Genomic DNA, 18151 nt, shown 5'->3' with positions numbered 1-18151 from the left:
ACGGGGGAATTAGTTGATAATAATGTATGTATCTCTGCAGTCGTCCTTGCGACTTGTAGATCATAAGTTTCTTTTGATGACGTGAGCCTTGTAGGCGTCTGAAGAAGCACTGTTTTCATTCTGCTTAAAGCATCTATTCGAATAGAAGTAATTTTCAAACTGGGCCATGCCCTTGCCTCCCTGTCTGGAAAGGAGCTGGGGAATAAAGAACGTCCACAGCACTTGACCTTCGCCGTTGTAGTTACTAGATAAGGAGTCCCGGGCATAAGACTGCAACATCTGCGGTCTACAATAAGAATGTAACTCCCATTATAGAGTCTTTGTAAGAATGGTTCTATTTCAGTTGCAGGTGCGCCTTGCTGGTGACATGAAAGGTTGTATGAATTCCCTTCACAGGCTCCATGCAAACTAATTCCGTTACACAGAAGCGTGCCGCTTAGTGACATAGCACAATTGTTGCCACTAAGAAACACTTTCTGTCCTTTATTACTGACACATGCATGTGAATAGGGCAGGTTCCAAGTTGTTTTAAGGTACCCCTTTCCCAATTTCTCGTACATGCCAGCCTGTATATATTTTTGGCAGTATTGAAACCTGAAGGTTGAGATTGGAATATTTATGATTCCGTGGATTATCCATTCACTGACAGGTCGTTCTGACATTGTCATTGGTAATCTTTCTAGTTTTTCAATGCTCAAGATTGTATAATCAGCACCCTTTTGCGCCATACCGATTTGTCTATCAGTAAGGTTAAAGATTTGGAATAGTGACGTTGTGTTGATTAAACGCCAAGGCACATAGCCTGAACGCAGATTTTGTAACGTCCAGCCAAGCTGTACAATGGAACGCAATTGTGACTGACCATGTTGTAATAACAGTAAGTCTTGCGATAATATATCGATTGCTGAAGACACAATGCTGTCCAATGAAAAAATTCTGGAGGACAGAGTCATTAACCCATTGTCCACTACAGAAAGTGATTTTTCCAAATTGATACGGTCAATTTCCCGTATTCTTTCTGCTGTCTCAATTTGAGTAACCTTCCAGGCCTCATTGTATGCTGCATATACAGAGGCTGCTATGAAACGCTTTTGACGCTGTTTGCGTGGTCCCAGTATGAAATCACGCAAGTCAGCACCATCAGTAAGTAAAGTTAGGTGTTGCTTAATTTCAGGCAGTGTGGAAGTCTGTAGCCATTGAAGGCATAATTTGCCCACACTGTAGGTTGTTATTATCCCTGGGTGATGTCTTTGGGGATATCTAGGGTCTGGCCTGGTCATTTTGAAACCCTGTGTTTTATTCAGGAATCTATCTTGACAGTAATTTGTATCTGTGGGCCAGATCAACCATTGTTTCCAATCAGGATGTGTTCTGTTTTGGTTTAATATATGGTTTACGTCTATCTCTTCATCTGTATCAGAGCTATTGCTAAACATTGTTGGCTTCGGAATAGACGGTTTAATTAAATCTTTGATTTTGGCTAAGCCAAGACAGGTGGTTTGTTGAACAGTGTCATTTAAAAATATCATTTGTTCTGGGATCATGCAGGCTCTAAACAAAGCTTCTAAACCCTGTACTTGCCATTCTTTTGTACCCCAAACACTTTTCAAATCATCATTTTTGTCCCAATAATCAAATCCAAATGTATTCATTTTTTCAAAGAATGAATCTGAATATATCAATTTTGTGTTGGTTATCATGGTTTTCATCCCTGTCTTGTTTGACAATTTAAAATAAAATGTTTCAGCATTACTTATGTTAAAACCTGAAAAATATGAATATTTGTCATATACGGTTCTAGAGCTTCCTTTTGGAGGTGTAGCACAATGTTCCCATTGATTATAACTTAAAACATTTCTAGGTTGTGCAGATTTATGTAAAAAATGGTTACCATAATGGTTATAGCAATACATACTATCATAATTTGTAGAACCTTGCAAATAATCATGTTTTGTAAATTTAGCAGACATTACTAAGTCAGACATCATGTTGTTAATACTTTCGAAGTCCCAAACATCAGCAAATGAGTTTGGTTTTGCAAAGTCACTCAAGGAGATCTTGATTTGGTGTGGATATTTCAGGATCTCGACCGGACCATAAATTTCATAGTCAGTGTTGTCCCAGGCTACCCCACCAGGTATCGGATTGGCTGTGAAGTTGGCTGAAGAAAGTTCTCTTTTCTCGACGTGTGAAGATGTGTGTGGTTTGAGGACCAAGTTGATGTTCTGACTTGCTGTGTCCATTTTAGCATATTTTCCCTCAATGAAGCGTCCCAAAGTAAATACCATGATTAGCCAAAGTATGAGGATAAATGCACCAAAACCCACCCAAAATTCAATCCATGGAGAAATCAGATATGTTTCTTTCAGTTGTTTCAAAAGTTCCTTCGCTTTGTCTTTAAAGGATTTTGATGATGGCTGTGTCTTTGATTCACTGAAGCCGTCAGAGGAATCATCGAAGTTGATGAAGTAACCGGATGCAGTTCTGTCAATTGTTCCAATTGGTTCAGGATTTCTGTTTTTTGCATTTTCACTTGGTAATTCAGTATAGATCGGTGTGTCTCTGCTAAATGTCTTTATTTGGGTTTTCAGAGGTCTGAGTTCTATTGCATTGTTGCATAGTCCTTCTTGTTCTTCTGCAGGCGTTTCGAATGTGATGAGCCTTTTTGTTAGGACCTCTGTACTGGTAGCAAACCTTGGTGTTCTGCTACTTATTGGGAGTCCACTTGGCCTACTGTTTGTTATCGGCCACATGTTGTGGTTTTACCAGGTCGATGGATACAACTCGGTTCTCCTTTTTTCCAGCAAGTGGCGGTAGTACAACTGATCTTGTCCCGTTGACAGACAAGACAGGAACTGCTTTTCTGTAAGAAGGCCCAAATTCCTTCTTTACCGCGATCTTCTCCCTGACTAGATCCCCGACTTTTGGAATCCAGACAGGTCTTGCCGGGACAGGTGGTGATTCTTCAGTGGTTGTTGGCTGTTGTTTCAACTGTATGTTGCTCAGGTCTTTTCTTGTTTTGTTTAAGTCCTGCAAAATAGCCAAACGGTCTTTGACATCAAAGGTTTTTTCTATTACCACTGAAGTCTGACTATGAAGGTCAGAGATCAACATCCTAGTTCTGAATAATAATTCGTACGGACTGAATCCCTTCAGAGAATTTCTTGGCAAGTTATTTAGACTACGTTGGACACTTATTAGATGTTTGACCCACCCAGCTCCCGAACCTAATACCTTTGCCGTTATAGATTGCTTTATGTCACGGTTTTTTCTTTCAACAATTCCGTTCCCCTCAGGGTGAAATGGACAAGAGTACCGCAATTGCACGCCCATGCTGACCATGGCCTCCTTATAAGCCCGAGAGCTAAAAGCAGGACCATTGTCCGAATGCAGCATGCCAATTGCGTATGTGCCGATAAAGACTCGCAAATCTTTTATAACAGTTCTGGCGTCAGCCGTTCGCTGGGGCCACATCCATATGAATCTCATGCATGAATCCACTGCGACCAAGATATATTTATAGTTACCATCCCTTTGTAAGGGACCGCAGTGGTCTAGATAAACACAGGCTAATGGTTTATCCGAGATTAGAAGGGGCGTCTGTGCTGGACGTCTCACCGTTGATACTTTCATTTTTTGACATATTTCACATGCTAGAACATAGTTCCTCGTTTGTCTTCTCATTTGTGGCCACCAGTATCTCTGTTTTAATAATGATACTGTGGCTGAGACGCCAGCATGAATAGAAGCAAGCCCTTCGTGTGCCGCTATTATTAGTCCTAACCTATGTTCCATGTTTGGAATTGCCCTATCCCCCACTCCAGGGATTCGAGCAAAAGGAACATTGTTTGCATCAGTTATGTATGAGTATTTTACTGGAAAGCCTTTAGGGAGTGGTTCTATCGAATCCTTTTCTGAAGCGCTGACAGCTTGTAAAATTTCGCTGTCTATTTTTGTTTTTGACCGGGTGACGGCAGCTACGGAAGCCGTTTGCACAGCTGCCTTCGCGGCCTCATCAGCCAATGAATTCCCTGCAACGTGAACGCCATCACGTTGATGACTCAGTGTATGTATCACGTGAGTCTTTGGTAGTTCTTTTTGTAAAAGAGCTACTTGTTCCCAGAGCATTTTATGCTTGATTGTGCCACCTTTCGCATCCCTGAAGCCGTTCTGAAGCCAGATCTGCAAGTATTCATTATAAGATTGAACGCAATAATACGAATCGCACACTATGAGTGTGGGGAATTCTCGATCGGTATTTTCAAGCGCCATCTTGAATGCTAGTAGCTCAGCTCGCTGAGCTGTACAATCTCCTAGGGATTGTGTTTTAGTGAGGGTTGGTTTAAATTTCCCTTCGTGCCAACGACCTTTAACAATCGCGCACGCAGCACTGTAAGCTTGTTTACCCCCTACTGCGGGTTGTGCTGATCCGTCTGTATATATTATACAGCCGTAGTGATCTAGAGGCAGAATTTCGGTTGGCGGAGGACATTCAAATTCATATTGGAGAAATTCTTGTGTTTTTAAGTAAGGATCAAATTCGTACACCACGTCTGTTGCAGCAAGAGAGTTAGCCCATTGTATCCATCTCGGATGGAGTGCTTTAGCATTTGGAATGCTTGCCTTTGTTACCGCCTCTAAGGCTGGTATTGGTGTCACGATTACTATTCGTTTACCTTGTGCCAGGGCTCGTTCTTTTGCTATAGCTGTCTGTGTTGCTGTAAGAATTTTTTCCGTTGGGCTAAATTTCATTTCAGCCTTAGTGTACAAGTGTGATTTAAATGCAATTGGTACCTTTTCTCCCTCATTAGAGGTCAGGTATGTGAATCCGCATCTCCCTGGGATGACTCGGATCACAAGGTTGCGTGTGTTATCACGTGTTTCTAATTTTGTTTTAATTAGCATGTCTGTTTGTAAGGATCTCAAAATTTCTGTGTGTGTTTGAGTCCAATTGGATCTTTTAAAGTCTGGTTTAATTAGATCATAAAGGGGTTTGACCCTTTCTGCGTAATTTGCAATGTATGTTCTTCCGAAATTTAGGAAGCCTAGAATTGACTGTAGGTTTTTTAGTGTTTTAGGAGCTTGGATTACGGCACATTTCTCTAGGAAATTGTCTGCCAGGCTTTTACCTTCACTTGATAACTCATATCCTAAGAATAGGACCGTCAGATGGGCAATTCTGGATTTTTTAAAGTTGAATTTGTAACCCTCTGCAGCGAACCCAAGTATTATGGTGTTCACTCTTTTCAAGTGAGTATCCAAGTCATCATCTGTTAAGTAAATGTCATCGACATAAGATAATGCTTCATCATCATATAGTTGTAGTAATTCTGTTACTCTCGCTGAGAATACCCCCGGGCTGTTCTTGTACCCCTGGGCTAACCGACAGAATTGTTTTTGAGTGCCATTTACTGAGAATGCAGTTAAATATCTGCTCTCTGGTGCTATGTTTTGACAAAAGAATCCATTGGAGATGTCCAGGGTTGTTTTGTATTTTTTGCGCACTATGTTATTCATTAGTGCAGCACTGTGTGAGTTTTGCACTGCAAAGGTTTTGCAACATGTGTTAAGGTGTCGGTAATCCAAAACTAGACGATATGAATTGTCTGGTTTGGAGACCGGAAACAAAGGATTGTTCATTTGTGAGGTGCAAGTTTCAATCACCCCCTGGTATTCTAGCTGATCTAGTATTTCATTTACTTGTTTTTTAGCTTCTTGCTTAATTGGGTACTGCCTTTGTGCAGTAGGTTGTGATTTTAACTGGATTTTGTGAGGAGGAGAATCCTCATCCCATCCTACATGATTTTTATATAAAGCAGGTGCTAAGGCCACTGCCCACTTTCTAGCAAGTGTGTATTTTTTATGAATCGGTATTTGATTCGAGAAGGCAGGCATAATTACTTCTTCGCCATGAGGGCACTCCCTGACAAACTCTGGTGGCCAGTCTTTTTCAGCTAGAAGGATGTCATAGCCTTTGGAGAGGTTATCCCAAAATAGTCCCCTTATTTTCCTAGTCTTATCTCCCTCTATACGTAATGTTATCTCATATATCTTGAGGGGCTTGCTAACTCTGGTGTCTGCAGTTTCCACTTGAAGGTATTCATTCGTGTCCACTGTCTCCAGATGATTCATAAGGACTTTGCGAGCTATGCTCACCTCTGCTGCGCTGTCTAGCATTGTCTGAGCCCACTCTCCGTTTTTCAGTTGTGTCCTCAGTATTCTCGGCATTGTTAACTACCTTGATACTGGCTACCTTCTTTTTTGGAAATTGTAATTTCTTTTTTTGTTGAGCAGGTTCCTTGTCTTTGGACTTGGCGTGCTCTTCTGATCGTCCTCTTCTTTCCGATTTCTGCGAGGAATTCTGAAAAGATTGAGAGGGACGTGTATCAATGTCTTGATATCTATCAGGTTTTTTAATATTATCCCTATTTCTAAGGTTATATCTATTCCCAGAGGGGTCACTCTGCGGTGACCTCTGTCTTCGGTTTGGAGATTTTTCTCTTCGCCTAGGAGACCTTCCTCGGGACTGGAATTTCTTTTCTTTAGGATTGGATTGTTTGTTTCCATCCCAGTTCTTTTTTGGTGAATTATTATTATTAAAAAATATTTTTTCTGGACTTGTAGTCAGTTGCGGTTTTACTGGTATTCCACCTAGACTATCTCTGCCTAGTTCTTCATAGGATTTTTCTATGATTCTGGCAATTTCAGCTGGTTGGTCTGCTATATCTGTCTCTTTTAACCTCTGGCGGATCGCCACGTTTGCTGCTTCACCTTTTATGTTGGCTAGTAATATAGCCGAGACCTGCTTGAAGTCTTTCAGTAATTTCATACCAAGAGTTAAAGCTGGTTCTGGACCGTATTCATCTTGAATTTGTTTTAGCACATCTGGTATCACCGAAATGGATGGAACACCGTGCGTTTTTGTGTAGATGGAAGCAAAGACTGTACCCCAAGTGTCACAGTCCTCAATGTGTGGTGCGATTCCCATTGGGAGACATATAGTCAGAATCCTGTGTTTTTCTAATGGGGTGGTGTCAGGAAACACCGCCTCTATTTGGGTAATTTTCTGTGCCAACCAGAATGGTATCTGTTCCCGTTTAGCTGGAACTTTACCTAGGCAGGATTGGATGTTCTGTGGTGTAATTTTATTTGTGTTCCCCTGGTGAGGGGTCAGCTGTGGAAGTTTAATCGCTGGCTGAATTGTTGAAGTCCGCATTACATACTGAACTAATTGTCTATGAATTTTTAGTAGTTGTTTTAGCTGTATTAACAGCTCTGCTGCAGGCATTCTTTCGATGTCTGGATGTGGTGTGTATCCGGCTAAGACCGGCCACGTTGCTCCTGGTCTTCCTAAAGGACCGAGCCTTGTAATGTGATTGTTATGTATTAGGGCGCCATCAAATAAGAGCAAATGCTCTTGGAATTTGAGTGGTACTTCCACCTCCTCGAAAGGAGTGTATGTTTCAGGAGGTTCCTCTACTTTGTAATAGTGGAAGTACTTTGTTACAGCATTTGCTGCCGGAAAATGTATCCATGAATAGTATACCTCTGTCTGCCGATATTCGTGTGCCTCAATTACGAATATGACTGTGCCACCTCTAGGTGTCAGTCCATTTTCTATAAGTTTTAAGGTTATAGATCTTCTTTTAATGACCGGAATGAGTGTTATATTCGGGTCTGCTGCTTGCATGGTAGCATCAGCATCTGCGAGTTCAGTTGCTAATCTAACTGCCTCTCTTTCATCATCACTCTCTGCCATTTTACAGACAGGATGGTATTATGTTTGTTTGCAGATCAGGTTTCTTTATGGAACAAAGATTAGATGCACAATATTTTGGAACTGTTTATCCTTCAACGTTGACTTGACCAAGAACCATACAAAGGAGTTCCCTCCTGCGAGGTTTTGGAGGATATAACCTTTCACCCACTCCAGACGTCTTTGGAGTATTTGGGAAAAGGGGTCTGAGTGAGAAAGCACGACTGAGTTACTCTAAATGTCTTACGTTAGTTTTATCGCCCTTTCCAAATGCGTTGGGCGCCATGTAGTGTAGCTCCTATTTTCCCAATAGGCTCTGCGCATTGGAATAGTACCTACAGCAGTAAAGGCCTAGGCCAGACGTTAACTAGGTCTACTACTGTCGATACTAGACTTAATTTTTGGGTTTGCCAGCTAAGCTCAGAGTTCGCTAGAAACTTTCTCGAATGTTCAAGGAAGGAATTAACTCCCCTGATTAGACAAGAAGGGATTTAGTTTCTGACAACCATAGAACATGACAACTTTGCTCTCCCCTAATCAAGAGTCAATCTCGAGAGTCGTGTGAGCACAAGGCAATTATTTTACTCAGTCAGTACGTGCATTCTTAGTCTCATCAGAATGTAGAGAAAAGGAAGAGACGGGCGTGTTCAATAAAAAGGTGTTATTTATTGATCAGTCTCTTTTCTCATACATGAGAAATGGATCGATATTATTGCAATACTTATCGTTAAGTAAAGTGCATACATTAAAAGCAATAGTATAAAATAATACTGTAAAAACATTGATATGGTTTCTGAGCCAAATGATGTTTAAAATGATTAAAATATATTTACATACACATATACATTTTGACTAAACGTGCTCAACTGGTGTTTCTAAATACGCCTACCCCGTGTACCTGACCTAAGTCTAATGCGTGGGCGGGAATAGAAAGTTACAGTTTAAGTTAAGTTTGTTTTTGCCAAGTGAATAACTAAAGAATTCTCTGTGAGGGGTTATTCAGTTCTGTACCTGGAATTTAGGATGGATGAGGAATAGTATCTCTTTCTCTGCTCTCGATATTCCAGGCTGCCTGCGAGGGCTGCCCGAAAGCGCCGGTGCTGGGTCTCTCGGCTTGAGATAGCAGCGCGTCTCTCAGCGCGTCAGGAAGGCGGGGCTGCTGCCAGCGGGGTCTGCTTCTGCTCTCGGCTTCGGCAAGTATGGCTGCTCCGTCTTGTCACCACGCGTGTGTTTGCATAGGGCAAGGTCGGCAATATTTATACCTTAAAGGTGCCGAGATTGACGTAAGGATGGACATAGATACGTCAATAAAGATGTCATACGACTTGCTCGTTAGCACATTCTTTACTAAAGTTCTCTGTGAAATCAAAACAATGGCCGCACGGATTATCCAGGTTGTCATAGGTTTGATTTGTTATGAGAACGTCGTATGCCTTATCAGGGGCTGGAGGAATGTCGCTTGTCTAATTAGATCTCAAGCGTTATGACCTAATCAGATAACACGTTCCTGTGCCGTAGTGTGACTGCGTCAGATAACGGTATCTGCATCATGGGGGTTTTCTTGCCTCATGGGCTGACTGTTAGTTAACTTGATAGTTAGTTTAACCAGAATAGGGTCAGGAATAGGGGGACTGATTCAGAACCTATAGAAATACACGACATTATACCCAATAGCACTGAGAGTCTGAACTGTGTTTCCGACTCACTTTTCATACTGTAAGTTCCACACACAGACTACAAGTCCCAGAATGCAGTGTGCTACTGACAGAAAAGCCAGAAACTGTATGTCACTTGCCCTAGACCAAGGCCACTGGAATTATGCAATTGTGAGGACGCAGCTTTTTTGCCATATTTTTGGTTCTGTCTTATTTTCCAAATAATCCATTACCTGATGCCTAATCTACACATTCTAATACTTTTTTTTGTTTCTAGCTCATACTATTGAAAAGTTACCTAAAATACAACAACACATGCTACCACGCAGTTAAAGGCACTTTGCAAGGGTTGAATGCTCACATTTCTGTTGCATATTTCTAGGTTTAGATGTTGAACTGTTATTGCAATAGTACTCGCATTACTGAATGTTTGAGCTATTGGTGTAGCATTATTATTAGCAATGCCAATAGTTCAAACTTTAATAATGCGAGACCTATTGCATTGCAAATGCTTGTTGTCTTTCCTTCTACCACCCTTTTCCCAGTGATAATTCTCGTCTGACTCGCTAGTATCTCTCGCACCTAAATAACCTGCTATGCAAATTGGGGCCAGTATCACCCAACATTTATTTTTTGTTCTTTTCTCTTTCTAATTCCAATAAAGGGATTATGTTATATCTATTATTCTTTCATGCATATCATTGGTCTAGGCTAAGACTTTTTACTCATGCACAAGGACTGTGTTGATTTTACACGGATTCACACTTCATTGAACAGTCACTCGCTATGATATTTTTCTCATTATGGAATTGTTTCTGTCTTTTTACACATTGCATCTCCATGCCCACTGTGACTCATGGACTGACGCATGTACATTTACTTTATTCAGATGCTGTTTTCCCTATGACAATTTATAACTTCCTACTCAATTAGGGCCAGATGTATCAAAGGGTTTTGCCCATTCTGTGTCTATGGGGAATTGGTTTCTTTGGTTTCTTTCTCTGCAATTCGTCACTTGCTGACCTATGATATGGATGTTATGACTACTCTTTTATGACTTGACATATAAAATCAAGAGTTTGCTCTTCATGTACCTCTGTGTTGTGTTGACCATTATTGACATTTGTGTCTTCCTATATCATATTTGATGCCTTGCTCTTTTTAATTATTCAATATGCAATATTTAACTACATACATATGTCTAATACTTGCACTTGTACACCAAACACTCTAATATTTTTGGCGATTCTTGTGTTCTTGTAGTTTTGTGTTTTTTTCTTTGTTTTTTATTTTTCTGTCTGAATTTGTCTCCCTCTTTAGTGATGGACCAGATTTGAGTGCTCGAGTCTTCAACTGTTAGCGGGCAGTTAGCACCTGGAAGGCCAAATATTGCATTTGACTTAATTCTAGAAAGATCAAGGCCCTGCTCTTCGGCGCCCTTACCACATTCTGGACCCTGACTGGTGGCCCTATGAACTGGGTGCTCGAACCTCCACCAGCCAGTAAAACTGGTAATTGGGGATTGGTTGAGAGGATGTGGTTTTACGGCTAGACTGCCGACTTTGGAGGTGGGACGACTTTGGAGCTGGGAAAACAAGGTTTGAGCCTCAGGGTCAACTCCACATCCTGTAATTCGGGGCAGATCACTTAATCTCCCCGTGCCTACCAAGAAATAAAATAAAATGGAATGTATCTTTGTGTAACGTAAGTGGTGCTCATGTAATGCTCTCCAATACTTTAGTTCGTGAAATATAAATCTGAAATAAATAAATAATGAATAACAAACTTTCCTGCGTGGACCAAGTCAAAGTAGTATCCACTAAAGTCTTTTATACACTCAAACTTATAAAAAAAGATTCTTCATTTCATTCAACCTCAACCTCAGCAAACACTTGTCTTGTCCCTTGACATATCCAGACTCGAGTACTGTAGTGTTCTGCATTTAAATGCACATAAGCACGTTCTTAACAGGCTACAAACACTTCAAAATGCAGCTGCACGGCTCTTCCTCACTATCCCAAAGCATCAGTCTGTGTATAAACACCTTTAAAGGCTCCATTGGCTGCCGATTAAATACAGAGTCATGTTCAAGTCTCTTTAATTAATTTTCAAAGACTTGCATGACCAAGGTCCTGCATTTCTGAAAAATAGCCACAGCTGGTACATGCCTAATAGGGCACTAAGACCCACTTCTGCTCAATTCGTGTCAATCCCCAGATTCAATAGCATGGCCGGGGGTGGCCACAGCTTAATATTCAGTGCTTCACTGCCTGGAATAGCTTACCACTCTGCATTACATCTTCCACCAACCTTCTTACCTTCAGAAAAGCCCTCACAATATGGCTATTTAAAGCAAATTAAACTTAACTGCCTCGTTTTCCTTTCTTTCTCCCTTCCTGCACTCTATCTAGTGCCAAGACTCCCCTAGGCATTCATTGAGCTCAATAAATACATTTAACATAGCATTTAACAAAACATTTAACGTAACATAATGATTTTTTGTATAGGATGAATTAATCATGTTATATTTATATTGTGATTTCATGCTCCACATTCAATTGCTGTATGTATGTGTAGTCAATTTTAATTTATCACTGTCACCTTAGCACTGCACTTTAGGACACACCACCTCACAATGGACATCACGGCTAGATCACTGACATCCATTTCCACAGCGGCACTATATGGTCAGCTGTGGTATGGAATGATCAGCAAAACATCCCACATGACGTGATATCCACCATAAAGGGTGGTCTGATGGGAGTTTTCCAGCCTATGTTCTCAACAACACACGTTCACACATGCACCCACTGTTGCACATTCGCCAGCACAGCAGAACCCCCCTTTTTTCAGACCTAGTCTGCTCTTTTGTGTATTTTGTATGTATGATCAGCCTTGAAAAATCCGTAGGCCTGCACGCAGCTAAGGGGGTAAAACACGTGTTGGCAGTTCTTTCGGTTCTTCGGGATTCAATGATTCTGATTCAATAAGAATCACCTTGGAGCTTTGATTTATTTTGCAAAAGAAAGAAACCAGTATTACATTGCCTGCGATGCTAACTATCACTAATTCGGATTGCAAGGAATATTTAGAATATACTCACCTGTCCTGGTTCAGACAATAAAAATCTTTATTAAGCAGAAAAACCTGAAGGACCCATGATTCCTCCAACACCCAAACACTAGGACTTTACATTCTACTCCAACCCACACAATTCGTACAGAAGGATAGACTGCATACTAATCTCAGGGTTTCACACACACCTGATAGAACATCCTGAGATGGCGCCAGGATAAGTTTCAGACCACTCATGTATTAGTCTAAAGCTGAGCGGCTGTTACAACGAAGCCGTGGTGGCGTTTTAACAGCGACATCCTAGCAGCCCCAGCGAACAAAATAAAGATTGAGGAGGACATAACGGACTATCAGACACAATGACTCTCCGGGGACTAGCACTACCACACTATGGGACGCCTAAAGGTGACCGTTAGAGGCACAATAATTGAAATGAAATTCAAAAAACACAAACCTGCAACTGACACAGCACGAGCAAGAAATTAAAAGCCTAGAAACGGCCCATGCCAGGGCCACACAAGACTCCAAACTCCTAGCAGACCTAACAAAAAAAAAGTATGAATACAACAAAATCCTGAGTGAGAGAGCAGGTCTGTGGTTTAACAAATACAAGACCCTTAACCTATGCAAAGCTAATAAAGCGGGAAAACTACTACCCTCCTACCTAAAACACAAACACAACCAATTTACCGTCTCGTCCATCACAGACTCAATCAACAAAACCCACACAAGACACAAAAACATCCTCAAGACCTTTCAAGAGTTCTATCAGGAACTCTACAAAAACGACCAGACCATGGATCTAGAGGCATGCACAGAATGCCTCAACAGACTCGGTCTTCCACAGTTAACCGGTGAATACGCACTGAGATTAGGGCAAGAAATTAGCGCCTCTGAGATTAAAATGACCATGAAACAGGTCTTTAATCACTGCGCAGATAGAGGGACGGTGTCACAATCGATGTCGGAAGCCAACATAATAGTCATTCCAAAGGAGGGTAAGGACCACTTGTCACCCAAGAGCTACAGACCCATATCCCTTTTTAACATGGACTGCAAAACATACACAAAAATCCTTGCGACCAGACTCAATTCTGTCCTACCCAACCTAATAAGCAAAACTCCCAGGTGGGTTTCCTATGTACTCGGATGTCAAACGACAATACCAGACTTCTCTGCCACATACTGGAGCATACGGCCAAAAAACAGAGCCAGCAGTAGTTATTAACCTTGATGCTGAGAAGGCCTTTGATAGAGTTTCCTGGTCCTTCCTGGAGCGATGAATGCAATCCTTTAACTTAGGGGAAGAGTATATACCGATGGTGATGGTCCTGTATGGGGACCCGAAAGGCCGTATTGTCAATAACGGGTCACTCTCTGAACCATTTACACGACAACGAGGTACAGGACAGGGCTGCCCACTGTCCCCCTCGCTATTTTTGCTGGCGCTGGAACCCCTGATTCATGACATCAAGATAAACATGAAAATGAAAGGGGTCGATATAAACGGCATTGAAATAAAACTTGCCTCATACGCGGATGACATACTAATCGTAATGGAACAACCGAAGACCTCAATTCAGGGCCTTAATGGACACCATAGGAGAATACTCAGGGCACTCAAGATACAAGCTCAACAGAGATGAATCAGAATGCAAACCGCTAAACATCCTCTGCACTAGAGATACTCTAGGAGGGTCAGGTCTAGTCTGGCAAACAGGATATATCAAATATCTAGGCATACACTTTGGGAATGACCTGATGAGCAAACTAGGCCACAACGAGAAATTATTGCTAGAAAAGATAAGAAACTCCTGGAGGCCTGGTCCCCAAAATTCATAACGTGGTGGGGGAGAATTGAGACGATCAAAATGATGATCACCCCAATGAATAACTACCTGATCAGCATGCTCCCACTCCTACTCACAGATGACTTTCACCTTAAGGTAGACATCCTGATCTCTAAGTTCGTATGGCGAGGGAAGAAAGCACGAATAAGTATAAATAAACTGAGACTAGAGAAAAACCCAGGAGGGGTAACCCTAGCATACTTCAGAATATTCCAAAAAGCTTTTCTGGAAAAACAGGAGTCTTACTGGATATCACCACAGACGGATATACACTGGCCTGGCTACAAGTAGAGAGGGCCATCCCGAACAATCTAAACCCCCTGGCGCTGTTAACAGCAAACAGGCATAATCACGCCGCTAGGTCCATTTTTAAAAACATAAAACCACTTACTAAAGATAGACAAGAAAATGGAGTGCAGCATCAAGGGCTCCAAGTTGGAGTCACTGTGGGCCAATAGTAAGATCCTATACAAGGGGAAATGCCTAGCCTTCGCCACATGGATAGAGAAAGATATTTACCACCCATACCAACTAGAAGATGGGGCAAATCCCACCACGTTTGACAGAACTGAAATTTAGACATAATCTATCAGACATTGATTTCTACAACTTTCTGAAAATCAAAACGGCCCTGTCCAAATGCAACTATCTCCTGCACAACCGTCAATCTCCCTGTATATGGCAAACATCAACAGACTAGGATACCAGGTATCACATCTCAACAAACTCCTACGGCCAAAAGTCACCAAACTTAATGATAAGACAAATAACTACTGGGAAAAACAAACCAAAAACACACTTAATGAACAAGAACTGGCAACACTATGGAGCTCTGCTTCACGCAATAAAATATCCCTGGTGGTCTCACAAACAAAATTCTGGCTACTGCACAAGGCATTCTTGAGCCCTGCATGATTATTCTCACTAGGCCTCAGGGAAAATGCACTATGCTGGAATTGTAGCAAAGAAAAAGGGAGACCTGGCACACCTTATTTACCAATGCTCAATTCTCAAAACTTTCTGGGAGAAAATCTTTGACTTTATAAATAGGGTACTGGGTTGCACGCTAACAACTGAATTTTCGTCCCCTGCCACCGCATTCATGACCACAGAACTAAGATCAGAGCACGACAAAGACCTATTAGACCTGCTGTTGACCACGGCGGTGAAAATGGTCCTTGCCAACTGGAAGGACACAAGTAAGACCTCATGCAAAGGCTAGTTCAACTGTATTACGCACCTTAGAGGTGCGGACAACATTGCACTGCAGAGCTCACCCTGGAGACCAGCAACCAGAGGGATGTGGAAATCACTCGACACATACCTTAACTTTTACGAACCCCCATGAAACCAACTCGTCCCGGCGACACCCCCTCTGACCCCCCCTTTATGTGCGGTAAAAGTGTACATAACTAAGCGTGACTACTATGGCCCTACTGGTCTGTAGGTGGGCTGTCTTGTCTCCCAACCTAGCTACAAGCAAGACAGTGGTGTGGCGGCTTTCTCAAGCCTTTATAAGGCTCACAACACATAACCTTTTTTTGTGTCCTCCCTTCACCCCTTTCTCTCCTCTTTTTCTTTTTCTTTCTATCGCCCTGTTTCTTATTCTCACTAAATCACGCCAGGTGGGGTTAGCTAAGCATATATTTCGAAGTACATGTAAACAATGTTGTACAAACTACGAATGTCTAACCTTGTAACAGAAATGCTAATGTCTTTGCTTATAAAATTAATAATAATAAAATACATTGAAATCAAAAATCATGGCCTGGGTCAACAACATGATGGGGGCTTGTAGAAGTATTAAAAGTTATTCGGTGAAAAAGAAAATAGCCTAGGCCATCTGATTCATCCAGTGATATGGTTTTTAACTCCCAATTTTTTAATAATTATAATAGGTGTGCTTAAAAATAAAAATCTATAAATACAGTTTATTGAAAGTGCCCTGAAACGTGCAGTGACTGGAAAACAATTGTGTGTAGCAGTCTAGAATCTCCAATGTTCTTAACTACATGGAGCTTATATAATGAAAACACATGGAAAACTTTCAAAATGGAGACTCAGTTGCCCCTCACGAGACAAAATTTGCGGAAACAGAATCATTAGTGACAGTAGAGTGTTATTAGTTTGAGGTGCAGTCGTTCTCTTTGTATCTATGGCAAAATACATTAGCTGAGTCCGATTTTATCTCATATCCCCTTGAATGTACGATTCTAACTTTCTGGGTCCAATTCGTCATGTCAGGTTCTGGATGAGACAAGAGGCTAACCTATGCAGACTGTTGCATAGTTGTAGATGCGAAAGAATTTCGCTACACGTTAGTTCATGAACTGTCGCTTCTGCGCTTTAAAATTTTCGCAATTTTAAAAAAAACTTTTTACACAGTACACTTTTTGTGGAGAACGTGTATCCTTACTAACATTACTTCATTTGTGTGTTTTTTTTAAAACATTTTCATGGTCGAGCGTGAAAAGACATTCGGAACCCACACTGCTTAATACAATTTCCAAACTTGTATTCTACTTTCAGGTTCTCATCTGAACCAGGTGCATGGAGACATCCCTCAGACCACGTCCTCATTAACCTAGTCACCGACAACGATAATGCCTTTGATAGAAACCAAGACCTCAATAAAGAAGGTTGTGTTACTCTTTTCTTCTACGAAATCATTGTCTCCAAAGAAGACGAAAGCCTTACATTTTATTAATTTCAATATCTCCAAGTAGAATGTGCGACTACCCCTTACTCCTCTCTTCTTTACTCTATCATATTCACTCACCAGAACATTCACTGACTCTACAATGCCCTGGCAGTGGCCCACCACATGGAACCACTCGTAATGTTCCTGTCATATATCTAGAAAGCATTTGACATTCTGGAATGGGCTTACCTACTCACATGCTGCATGTGATTTGCCTGTGCCTGAAATACATGTGTCTCCCAGTGGCGGCTGGCATTTATGGAGGGGAAAGTGGGCAAATGTGAGCAAATAAAAAAACAATTAAAATTAAAACTTACCTGAAAGTAGATGATACAACGTTCTCCTCGCTCTGGACCTTTTCTCTGAAAACTGCAGAGCGGGCCCCAGCAAACTACCTTGACCAATCATGGCAATGCTCATATGTTGTTAACCATCATGAGATCAGATCCCTGATTAGAGGGAGCGGCCAGTCTTGGGGCTCCTTATTGCACTGGGGGCCTGCACTTGCTCTCCACCCAGCTGTCTTGAGAGGTTTAAAGTGCGCACCTCTGGTTGACTGGCCATAGCAAGGCAGCCAGCCAAATAGACGTGCACTTTAAACAGTGCACAGGCAGCCCTCTGCCCATCGCCCCTCCCTGCGGCTACCATTTGATTTTTCAACTCTGGGGCTTTTGGGGACATTTAAGTGGGGCACCGCTCCTCCGCTCCAATGTGGAGCCCCCCCTGTTGTCTCCTCTACAAATAGCCCATGGATAGAGCCCGGGTAAATGGTGGTCTGTCTGATAGATTGCCCAGTGGGAGAGGCAGTAGCCATTGAAGCCCTCTGTCACCTCTGTTGTTTTTTGCTGTGGCAATTGAGTCACAAACTGAATGATTGCAAGTAGATATTATCATTCGAAGCTTTGAGTGGTGCCCAAGATAGGGCATGATTTGATTGTTGAAGCGGAACACAAGCAATACAGAACATTGATACATTCGGAGACTCCTGCTTTCTCTGTATCATCTGGTTGAAACCTGTATTATTTGTGGTTTTGGAATAGCCAAGCGTCAGATTGGGCTTCGAGGTTCATTTTCAGCAGTGTAGGCTTTTAGTACATAGATGCAGTCATCAAAC

This window comes from Lissotriton helveticus, chromosome 6 (assembly GCF_964261635.1).
Source record: "Lissotriton helveticus chromosome 6, aLisHel1.1, whole genome shotgun sequence".
Taxonomy (NCBI): domain Eukaryota; kingdom Metazoa; phylum Chordata; class Amphibia; order Caudata; family Salamandridae; genus Lissotriton; species Lissotriton helveticus.
The sequence above is the reverse complement of the archived record's forward strand: the minus strand, read 5'-3'. Positions refer to the sequence as shown.